Consider the following 10,906-nt stretch of genomic DNA (forward strand, 5'->3'; position numbering starts at 1 on the left):
GGAAAGAGAGGGGAGAGAGAGTTAGGGGAAAGAGAGGGGAGAGAGGGGGAGAGAGGGGAGAGAGAGGGGACAAGAGAGAGGGGGGAGAGTTAGGTGGGACGGAGAGAGGGGAAGAGAGAGAGAGGGAAGGGGAGAGAGAGTGAGAGGGGGGGGAGACAGGGGAGAGAGAGGGGTGAGAGGAGAGACAGAGAGGGAGAGAGGAGAGAGAGAGGGGAAAGAGAGATGGAGGGGAGAGATAGAGGGGGAGAGAGAGAGGGGGAGAGAGAGAGGGGAGAGAGTGCATCCTGGAGGACAACCAGTGGCTGCTAGACGTAAGTACCAAGCACTGGGTAGAAACGGTGGAAGGTAGTGGGCTTCAAATGGGGGTGGTTGGAGAAAGCATCCTGCTTGCCTGCTAGATTTTCACTTACTGTAACTGCAGGAAAAATGTTCCCGATGTTGGGGGCGTTCAGAACCATGGGTCACAGTTTAAGAATAAAGGGGGGGCAGTTAGGACTGGGATGGAGGACAAACTTTCTTCACGCACGGAGTTGTGAATCTGTGGAATTCTCTGCCACAGAAGGCAGTGCAGGCCAATTCATTGGATGTTTTCAAGAGAGAGTTACATTTAGTTCTTGGAGCTAACGACATCAAGGGGTATGGGGAAAAAACAGGAAAGAGGTACTGATTTTAGATGAATAGCCATGATCATATTGAATGGCAGTGCTGGCTCGAAGGGCCGATGGCCTATTCCTGCACCTATTTTCTATGTTTCTATGCTTGAGTATATGGCAATAAAACTCGATCACTTGATTTTGAAGCATTCATGCATGGTGGAGGTATAATGTAGTCATAGAGTGATACAGTGTGAAAACAGGCCCTTCGGCACAACTTGCCCACACCTGTCAACATGTCCCAGCTACGCCACCTGCTTTTGGTCCATACCTCCAAACCTGTCCTATCCATGTATCAGTCTAACTTTTTCTTAAATGTTGGGATGGTTCCTGCCTCAACTACCTCCTCTGGCAGCTTGTTCCATACACCCATCGCCCTTTGTGTGGATAAAGTTACCCCTTAAAAAGTTACCTCTTAAAAATACTTCATACAAAAAACATTGAAATCATACTTCTACAGTGCACTAAAACATGATTTTAATACATCAAATTTCAAAAAGTTCCTACCCTTGGAGGGGGGACCCGCTTCTTCCACACCCTCTCCCCACGGTTGCTCCACTCCCTCACCGGGTATCCCCAAGGCCAGTGATCAGTGATCGCACAGCCTCCCCCCTTTCAAAAACGCTCCAATCCAATTTAAAGCATATATATTGTATTCAAGTGTAAGTTAAAAGACTCGCTGCAGTATGCACCGTATTGCACAATTCCAATGGGAGGGGGACACCCTCCTCCCACCCACCCCCCCCCCCCCCCCCACCCCCATCAGCAATCTTGAGCAAAATACAAAGTGCTGTATAAACTCAGTGGGTCAGGCAGCATCTGAAGACGGAATGGACAGACAAAGCTTCACTTGGGGGCTTTCTTCAGACTCCCAAATATGTAATAGTGATGTAATTGCACAATTCTTCCCTGGTTGCACAGAGCTTTTGTAGGAATAGAGGAATTTGGAACAGTCAGTTAACCTTATTGCTCCTGTTCACTGATACCCAAGGCAGTTTTATATGTAAATCATTCAAGCTTCTAGATCACATTTTAACCTTTGAGTGACTGGGTCTTATATCATACACCTGCCAAGAGGTGAAATGTTTACACATGACTAATGCATAACTAAACATCCAGGTGCACATATTTGAATGCACATGTGTACATGTGTGAGATTAACCAATGCACAATTTACATTTATAATCTGGAGGCTTGCAAGATTTTGGAAAAAAAATTGTTGTAGATCTTTGCAATAAATTTGCTTAAACTGCCTTTATATTTATGCAGAACTCACAGTAAGAATCTGACTTAAAAGAATTGGTATCATTAAATTTTGCAATATAGAGTGAAAGAGGGAAGTGAGCTCACATATGTTTGTGCAGACGTTGGAAAGCTGAAATTTAAACAAAATGCCGAAAACTCAGATCTACAGACAGGGAAATGTAGCTAAAGTTTCATAGAACATAGAAAGCCAGAAATATAGGTGCAGGAGCAGGCCATTCGCCCCTTTGAGCTAGCACTGCCATTCTATATGATAGAAACATAGAAAATAGGTGCAGGAGTAGGCCATTCGGCCCTTCGAGCCTGCACCGCCATTTAATATGATCATGGCTGATCATCCAACTCAGTATCCTGCACCCGCCCTCTCTCCATACCCCCTGATACCTTTAGCCACAAGGGCCACATCTAACTCCCTCTTAAATATAGCCAATGAACTGGCCTCAACTACCTTCTGTGGTAGAGTTCCAGAGACTCACCACTCTCTGTGTGAAAAGTTTTTCTCATCTTGGTCCTAAAGGATTTCCCCTTTATCCTTAAACTGTGACCCCTTGTTCCGGACTTCCCCAACATCGGGAACAATTTTCCTGCATCTAGCCTGTCCAACACCTTAAGAATTTTGTAAGTTTCTATGAGATCCCCCCTCAATCTTCTAAATTCTAGCGAGTACAAGCCGAGTCTATCCAGTCTTTCTTCATATGAAAGTCCTGACATCCCAGGAATCAGTCTGGTGAATCTTCTCTGTCCTCCCTCTATGGCAAGAATGTCTTTCCTCAGGTTTGGAGACCAAAACTGTATGCAATACTCTAGGTGTGGTCTCACCAAGACCCTGTACAACTGCAGTAGAATCTCCCTGCTCCTATACTCAAATCCTTTTGCTATGAATGCCAACATACCATTTGCTTTCTTCACAGCCTGCTGCGCCTTTCAATGACTGGTGTACCATGACACCCAGGTCTCGTTGCATCTCCCCTTTTCCTAATCGGCCACCATTTAGGTAATAGTCTACTTTCCTGTTTTTGCCACCAAAGTGGATAACCTCACATTTATCCACATTATACTGCATCTGCCATGCATTTGCCCACTCACCCAGCCTATCCAAGTCACCTTGCAGCCTCCGAGCATCCTACTCACAGCTAACACTGCCCCCCAGCTTCGTGTCATCCGCAAACTTGGAGATGTTGCAATCAATTCCCTCGTCCAAATCATTAATATATATTGTAAATAGCTGGGGTCCCAGCACTGAACCTTGCGGTACCCCACTAGTCACTGCCTGCCAATCTGAAAAGGTCCCGTTTACTCCTACTCTTTGCTTCCTGTTTGCCAGCCAGTTCTTTTTCCACATCAATACTGAACCCCCAATACCGTGTGCTTTAAGTTTGTATACTAATCTCTTATGTGGGACCTTGTCGAAAGCCTTCTGAAAGTCCAGATATAACACATCCACTGGTTCTCCCTTATCCACTCTACTAGTTACATCCTCGAAAAATTCTATAAGATTCGTCAGACATGATTTACCTTTCGTAAATCCATGCTGACATTGTCCAATGATTTCACCACTTTCCAAATGTGCTGCTGTCCCATCTTTAATAACTGACTCTAGCAGCTTCCCCACTACCGATGTTAGACTAACTGGTCTGTAATTCCCCATTTTCTCTCTCCCTCCCTTTTTAAAATGTGGGGTTACATTAGCTACCCTCCAATCCTCAGGAACTACTCCAGAATCTAAAGAGTTTTGAATAATTATCACTAATGCATCCACTATTTCTGAGGCTACTTCCTTAAGTACACTGGGATGCAGCCTATCTGGCCCTGGGGATTTATCGGCCTTTAATCCATGCAATTTACCTAACACCACTTCCCGGCTAACCTGGATTTCACTCAGTTTGACCTGCTATTTCCGGCAGATTATTTATGTCTTCCTTAGTGAAGATGGAACCAAAGTAGTTATTAAATTGGTCTGCCATGTCCTTGTTCCCCATGATCAATTCACCTGTTTCTAACTGCACGGGACCTACATTTGTTTTAACTAATCTCTTTCTCTTCACATATCTATAAAAACCTTTGCAGTCAGTTTTTATCTTCCCTGACAGTTTTCTTTCATAATCTATTTTCCCTTTCCTAATTTAGCCCTTTGTCCTCCACTGCTGGAATCTGAATTTCTCCCAGTCCTCTGGTAGGCTGCATTTTCTTGCTAATTTGTACGCTTCATCTTTTGTTTTGATACTATCCCTGATTTCCCTTGTTATCCACGGATGCACTACCTTCCCCGATTTATTATTTTGCCAAACTGGGATGAACAATTGTTGTAGTTCATCCACGCAGTCTTTAAATGCCTTCCATTGCATATCCACCGTCAAACCCTTATCATGGCTGATCATCCAAAATCAGTACCCCGTTCTTATTTTCCCCCCCATATCCCTTGATTCCTTTAGCCCTAAGAGCCAAATCTAACTCTCTCTTGAAAATATCCAGTGAATTGGCCTCCACTCCCTTCTGTGGCAGAGAATTCCACAGATTCATAACTGTCTGAGTAAAAAGGTTTTTTCTCATCTCAATCCTAAATGGCCTACCCCGTATTCCTAAACTGTGACCCCTGGTACCTTACATTTTTCCTGCATCTAGCCTGTCCAATCCTTTAAGAATTTTATGAGAATCCTTTAAGAAATTTCCGGTTGACATCTCCAGTTTCCACAGTTGCTACCTGACTGCTGAATGCTTCACACACTTACTGCTTATATTTTCAAGCTAATTATTTCATCCTACCTTGGCTTTCTTCATAATCTTCAGACCCGCCATTTCAAAAGCAGTGGCGCTCTCTGGATCAGAAGCAGTAAATGCCCACGCTCCATCTTGCAAATGCTCCCTTCTTTCACTTGGTAACATACCTGCAACATTAGAAACTCTGGGTTAACACAAAACACTGGGTACACATTACATTTATAATTCAGTACAAACCTTTGATGAAAAGTCAGTCTTGAATCAGCATCAATGGTGTGGATGTGGAAATGATTGCGAGCTCCAAGTTTGCTGGCTTTAATATTGCCAATGATCTGTAGTGGACTAATCACATTGATGCGACAGCCAAGAAGGCACACCAACGCCACCTAGTTCCTGAGGAAATTTGGCAAATCTCCAGTGACTCTTACAAACGTACACAGATGTGCCAAAAAAAGCATGCTGTTGGGTTGCATCATCCTTGGTTGCAAGACCACAAGAAATTACAGAGAGATGTAGATGTAATCTAATCCATCACACAGACTAGCCTATGAAAAGCAGCCAGCATAAGCAAAGACTCGTCCCAACCTGGATATTCCTTCTTCTCCCTGCTCTCGAATGACAGAAGGTACAGAAACTTGAAAGCGCACACCACCAGAATCAGCAACAGCTTCTTCCCATCCATTATCAGGCATCTGAATACTCTAGGGTACTGTTTGATACAGCTCTAATGGATTTCAGACATTGGTCTTTGTCTAAGGAACTGATTCGCTGCAATGCTGAGAACCAAAGATACTAGAGCTCTCTGATCTTTGCTGAGAACTATGTTCTGCAGTTTGTATCTTCCCCTTTGCTCTATCTGTGTACTTGAGTTTGAACTGAATGTATCTATGTACGGTAGATCTGATCTGTTTGTATAACATGCAAAACAAACCTTATCACTCGGTAAATGTGCCAATACTAAAGCTAAAAGCTAAACTTAAAGCATTGGCTCTGACTCATTCTCCAAATGTGTTGCTTGACCAGCTGAATGTTTCCAGTAATTTAATTATAAGTTTTCTTATAATAAATCTAACTTTATGACATGACTAGTATTGTCAGTTAGGTGATGGAGAAAGTAGCAGCTATTAAAACAAGTACAGGGGTAGTCATGAGTAATGATGATCACCAAACTATTGGATTGTTATGAAAACCCATCTGGCTCACTATCGAACTTCAAGGAAAGAACCTGTCATCTGTCAGTCTGATGAAGGGTCCCAAACCTGAAATGTCCTCAGTCCATTTCCCTCCACAGATGCTGCCTGACACACTGAGTTTGCCTTTTGCTCAAGATTCCAACATTTGCAGGCTTTTTGTGTACCCATACCTTTTGTGTACCCATACCCAAACCCATGGCCTTGATGTGACTAGCTTCACCAAACTATGAAATGCTGGTCAGTAGAATACAAGCGTTAAAAGCAGGAGCTCGCCATTCAGTCTCTAATTTCTGTACTGTAACTCAGTAAAATTATGTCTGATTATCTACTCCAAACACTGTTTTCCTACCATATGCCCCACAATTCGAACATTGAAACACCATCCACCTCAGTTTTGAACATACTGAATTACTGTGTCTCCACCAACCTCTGGGTAAGAGAATCACAAATATTCACTATGCTTTAAATTAAGAAATGGCTCTTCACTTCTGGTTTTGATACTGTATCTCCCTACCTCTGGAATCCTTTGCCTGTGAAAACATCCCTCCTGTACAGGCTCAAGTCCATGATTCACAGTGCTTTGTTTCACCTTTTGGAAAAAGTTGGCATTACTTGTCCCTGCCGACGCTCCCAGTGTTTTGTGTATTTCCACCCCAGATCCCTCTGCTCATCTTCTCTATTTAGACACATTTATCAAGAATTGTGTAGTCCTTACTCTTTTAACCAAAACAAACCATCTCACCCTTTTCACCGTTTATGCTCTTTACCTGCTCATTCTACATTTTATTTTAGTTTTTAGAGATACAGCGTGAAACAGGCCCTTCAGCCCACCGAGTCTGCGCCGACCAGTGATCCCCGCACATTAACACTATCCTGCACACACAAGGAACAATTTACACATACATTAAGCCAATTAACCTACTTACCTGTACGTCTTTTAGTGTGAAAGGAAACCGAAGGTCTCAGAGAAAACCCACGCGGTCATTGGGTGAACATACAACCTCCGTACATAGTCGGAATCAAACCCGGGTCTCTGGCGCTGTAAGGCAGCAACTCTACTGCTGCGCCACCATGCCGCCCACTATCTATCTATGTGCTCCTATGGCACAACTATGAATTTAGCGTCACTAGCACATTTTTAAATTTTACTTCCAAATCCAGAGTTCAAAGCATTTGCATAGAACAGAATTTCTCATCTTTTTGCCGAACTTTGTATTTCCTATTTGTTCCTGTATTCCGTATCATTCTGGCCCCGATCAGAGGTATGCTACAAATGTTTTTCAGAAACCTAAATAGATTTAGATCTAAATCTACAGCGTGATTCTAAGCTATCCTAGCAATTACTTCTACAAAGAATTATGTACTTTTCAATGAGATCATCTAGTAAACCAGACAAAAGACTTAGTCTACTCAATCCCTTCTCACATAATGGACCCACTATTCTAGGAACAAGACTGATTAATCTTCACAGCACTCCATTTAATGCCAATTATGTGTTTGTGGATGGAGAGACTGAAGTGCATAATTCTCTAGGTATAGTGTTACAAAGGCCCTATATTATTATACATCACCCCTGTGGCTGTGTTTTTATAATTGCAATTATGTTACAATCATTTATGACGTGCAATTAATTGTTCCACATTGTCATGGATGCAGTGAATATTTAGACATACTGTGGGTGACTTTTGATCTTGTTGCTGCTTGCCTTTCATTGAGCTGCCTTGTCATCTTGCTTTGTGCATTTGAAAAACTTCTACTTCCAGATTTGTTTCTCTTCGCCCCATTCAGATTCCCAAAAACCATAAGCAAATGCCCCATCTAGGTCCCTGTTCTGTTAAGAGTAACCTATTTGACTTGTCCCAAGTTGCCCAAAAACGATGCCTACATCTCACAAATCCAAAGCCCTCCTTCCTGTGCCATCCCCTCAGCTACCCATTCATTTGCTCTATCCCCCCATAGCACTTGGCACTGGGGCTCATCCTGAGATTACTATCTTTATGAGGTTCTGCTTTCTGAACTGCCTCAATTCTGTTTCTGGGATCGCATCCTTCCTTCCATCTATTGTGTTGGTTCCAATGCGAACAACCTTTGTTTCCTCTCAACTGTACCACCAGCACTTCATTGAACCAGAAAATTAGTTCAATTGTGTGATCAAGCTAAGTACCAAATTCACAGACAGCGAAGGTGCCCGTATTCCAATCAAACTTGCAGTCTTCCTCACAAACTTCTGTGGAATGGTGTATTGACACTAGTCAAGCTCCAGCCTGACAGTCATATTCACAGAATCACAATTTAGATTCCAGATTGTGTCAAGATGTCAGATGGCTCCATCACAATCCGGAATGTGTTCTACTCGGGATGGCTGCAGAGTGGTATACAAGTGTGGGTTGGACAGTGAAAAGCCTTTGAAGTCTTAACACTGACTTTTGACTCAATGATGTCTTGTGGCATCAGGACAGACACGGGCGATGTAACCTTTTTCAGATGATCAGATCCTCAGCTGATGATGTCCATGTAGAGCAATATCTGAAAGTAACATTGAAAGCAGCGATGCCACAGGTGCACTCTTGAGTGGAAGAGTTCAACGTCTATCATCAAGAGTAGCCACCACTGACCAAATGTGTTATCTTTTGAACAACATACCTGCTAAGCTGATCGTTCCATCAAGTCAGGAGTGTGAATCAACACTCTCTAATTGATACGTTCTGGCCCCGTTTACTTGGTTTTCCCTCAATACCCCTATAAATGGTTTCACCACCAGCACACCATCATTGAAGTTTAATTTAGTTTAGTTTAGAGATACAGCAGAGAAACAGGCCCTTCGGCCCACCAAGTCCCTGCCGACCTGCGATCCACACACATTAACACTACCCTACACTCACTGGGGACAATTTACAATTTTACGAAGCTAATTAACCGACAAATTTGTATATTATTTGGAGTATGGGAGGAAACCGGAGCACCTGGAGAAAACCCACGCAAGTGACGGGGAGAACATCCAAACTTGGTACTGACAACACCCGTAGTCAGGGTCAAATCTGGGTTGCTGGCACCGTAAGGCAATAACTCTACCATCTGCAGTGTGGGTCATCTACAAAATGCAATAGAATTGCTAGCCTTAGGGGGTTGGACAAGCTAGATGCAGGAAGATTGTTCCCGATGTTGGGGAAGTCCAGGACAAGGGGTCACAGTTTAAGGATAAAGGGGAAATCCTTTAGAACTGAGACGAGAAAAACATTTTTCACACAGAGAGTGGTGAGTCTCTGGAACTCTCTGCCACAGAAGGTAGTTGAGGCCAGTTCATTCGCTATATTTAAGAGGGAGTTAGATGTGGCCCTTGTGGCGAAAGGGATCAGGGGATATGGAGAGAAGGCAGGTACAGGATACTGAGTTGGATGATCAGCCATGATCATATTGAATGGCGGTGCAGGCTCGAAGGGCCGAATGGCCTACTCCTGCACCTATTTTCTATGTTTCTATGCGACCCAAACATCTCTCAAACCTAAAACAAATCTACCACCAAGAAGGATGAGTTCATGGGCACATCGCCACCTGTAGGTTCCCATCAATGACTAGTTAATAAATCAGCATTTATTTATGGCCACTGGATCTAAATCCCGGAGCTCCCTTCCCAACAGCATTGTTGAAGTCCTTCACTGGACAGACTCCAACTACGTGAGGACAATAAATGAGTCAGAAAAATAATTAAAAAAAATATATATATACAGTATATATATATATATTAATTTCAGCGTAAAACTCAATGTTCTAGTAAATGTTCTCGAAATCTGATAATTCAGCATCACATATGTGAAATCAATATCATTTCCAAACACTCACCCCTTCCAGTTTTAGCGTTCTTTAGCGTCATCATTTACCAGCAGCAAAATATACTGCGGCACCTCCCAAACTTGTGAGCTTTATCACCATAAAGGACAAGGACAGCAAGTGTATAAATCACCATTTCCTGAAGTCCTGTTCCAACACACCTATAATTCTGACGGAAATAATTCAACACACCTTCATCATGGCTGGATCTAAATTCTTAACACACTCCTCATTGCGGGGGACACCTCAGATGAAAGCCCACAACTGTTCAAGCCAGCGGCTATTCTCAAAAGCCATTTCCTAAAGCCAATTAGGGATGGGCATGAAACGTTGTTAAAGAGATAAGACAATCTGTAGAAGCAGTCACAACACTCACATCACACGAACGCTAAGGTCAGAACTGTGTCCATTACTTGGTGAAAAGCCTCTGCAGAAACTTGGACTTTTGCAGCTCCCCATCTGACTTTCTTCGTTAATTTGATCACAATCTTCTGGTGAATAGAATAGTGGGCTGGGTGGGCATGTGGGTGCTCAGGCTGTGCAATGCAGCCCAAATATGTTGATTTCAAAGGGGTAACAGGTCTCTTGGATAATCCACAGAATGAGAGACTACTTCTGATCCTTTCCTTCTTTCCTCCTGATCCTGAAAGGGTGACCTATTTTAGCCTACAATCTGTCAGTCTCACTGTCACAAGTGCTATATACCTGTGCTAGACTCGGGTATTACTGTCGCTAGTACTGTTGCCACACGTAGATCAAAATGCAACTTGATGGAGAACCTCAGCGAGTCAGGCAGCATCTGTGAAGGGAATAAATAGGGGATGTTTTGGATTGATGCCCTAAAGATACCCTAGCAGGGATGATAATGGAACAACAATGGCAGGTATTTCTGGAAATAATACAGAAGGTTCATTCCAAAGAGGAAGATAGATTCCAAGGGGAGTAAGGGGCGACCATGGCTGACAAGGGAAGTCAGGGACAGTATAAAAATAAAAGAGAAGAAGTATAACATTGCAAAGATGAGCGGGAAGCCAGAGGATTGGGAAACTTTTAAAGAACAACTAAAAAGGCAATACGGGGAGAAAAGATGAGGTACGAAGGTAAGCTAGCCAAGAATATAAAGGAGGATAGTGAAAGCTTCTTTAGGTATGTGAAGAGGAAAAAATTAGTTAAGACCAAAGTTGGACCCTTGAAGACTGTCACAGGTGAATTTATTATGGGGAACAAGGAAATGCCAGACGAGTTGAACAG

General features: G+C 43.0%; 1 protein-coding gene across 1 annotated transcript in view; it reads right to left on the minus strand.

Moving 5' to 3' along the window:
- The window catches only part of LOC116967273 (cytosolic purine 5'-nucleotidase-like), a 188,029-nt gene extending 183,232 nt beyond the window's left edge, over window positions 1-4,797 (minus strand). The window contains exon 1 of the mRNA XM_033013760.1: window positions 4,680-4,797. The gene's annotated coding sequence lies outside the window, so the exon portion shown is untranslated. The remainder of the gene's footprint in view (window positions 1-4,679) is intronic.
- Between the last annotated feature and the right edge of the window lie 6,109 nt (window positions 4,798-10,906).

This window comes from Amblyraja radiata, chromosome 39 (genome assembly GCF_010909765.2).
Source record: "Amblyraja radiata isolate CabotCenter1 chromosome 39, sAmbRad1.1.pri, whole genome shotgun sequence".
Lineage (NCBI taxonomy): Eukaryota > Metazoa > Chordata > Chondrichthyes > Rajiformes > Rajidae > Amblyraja > Amblyraja radiata.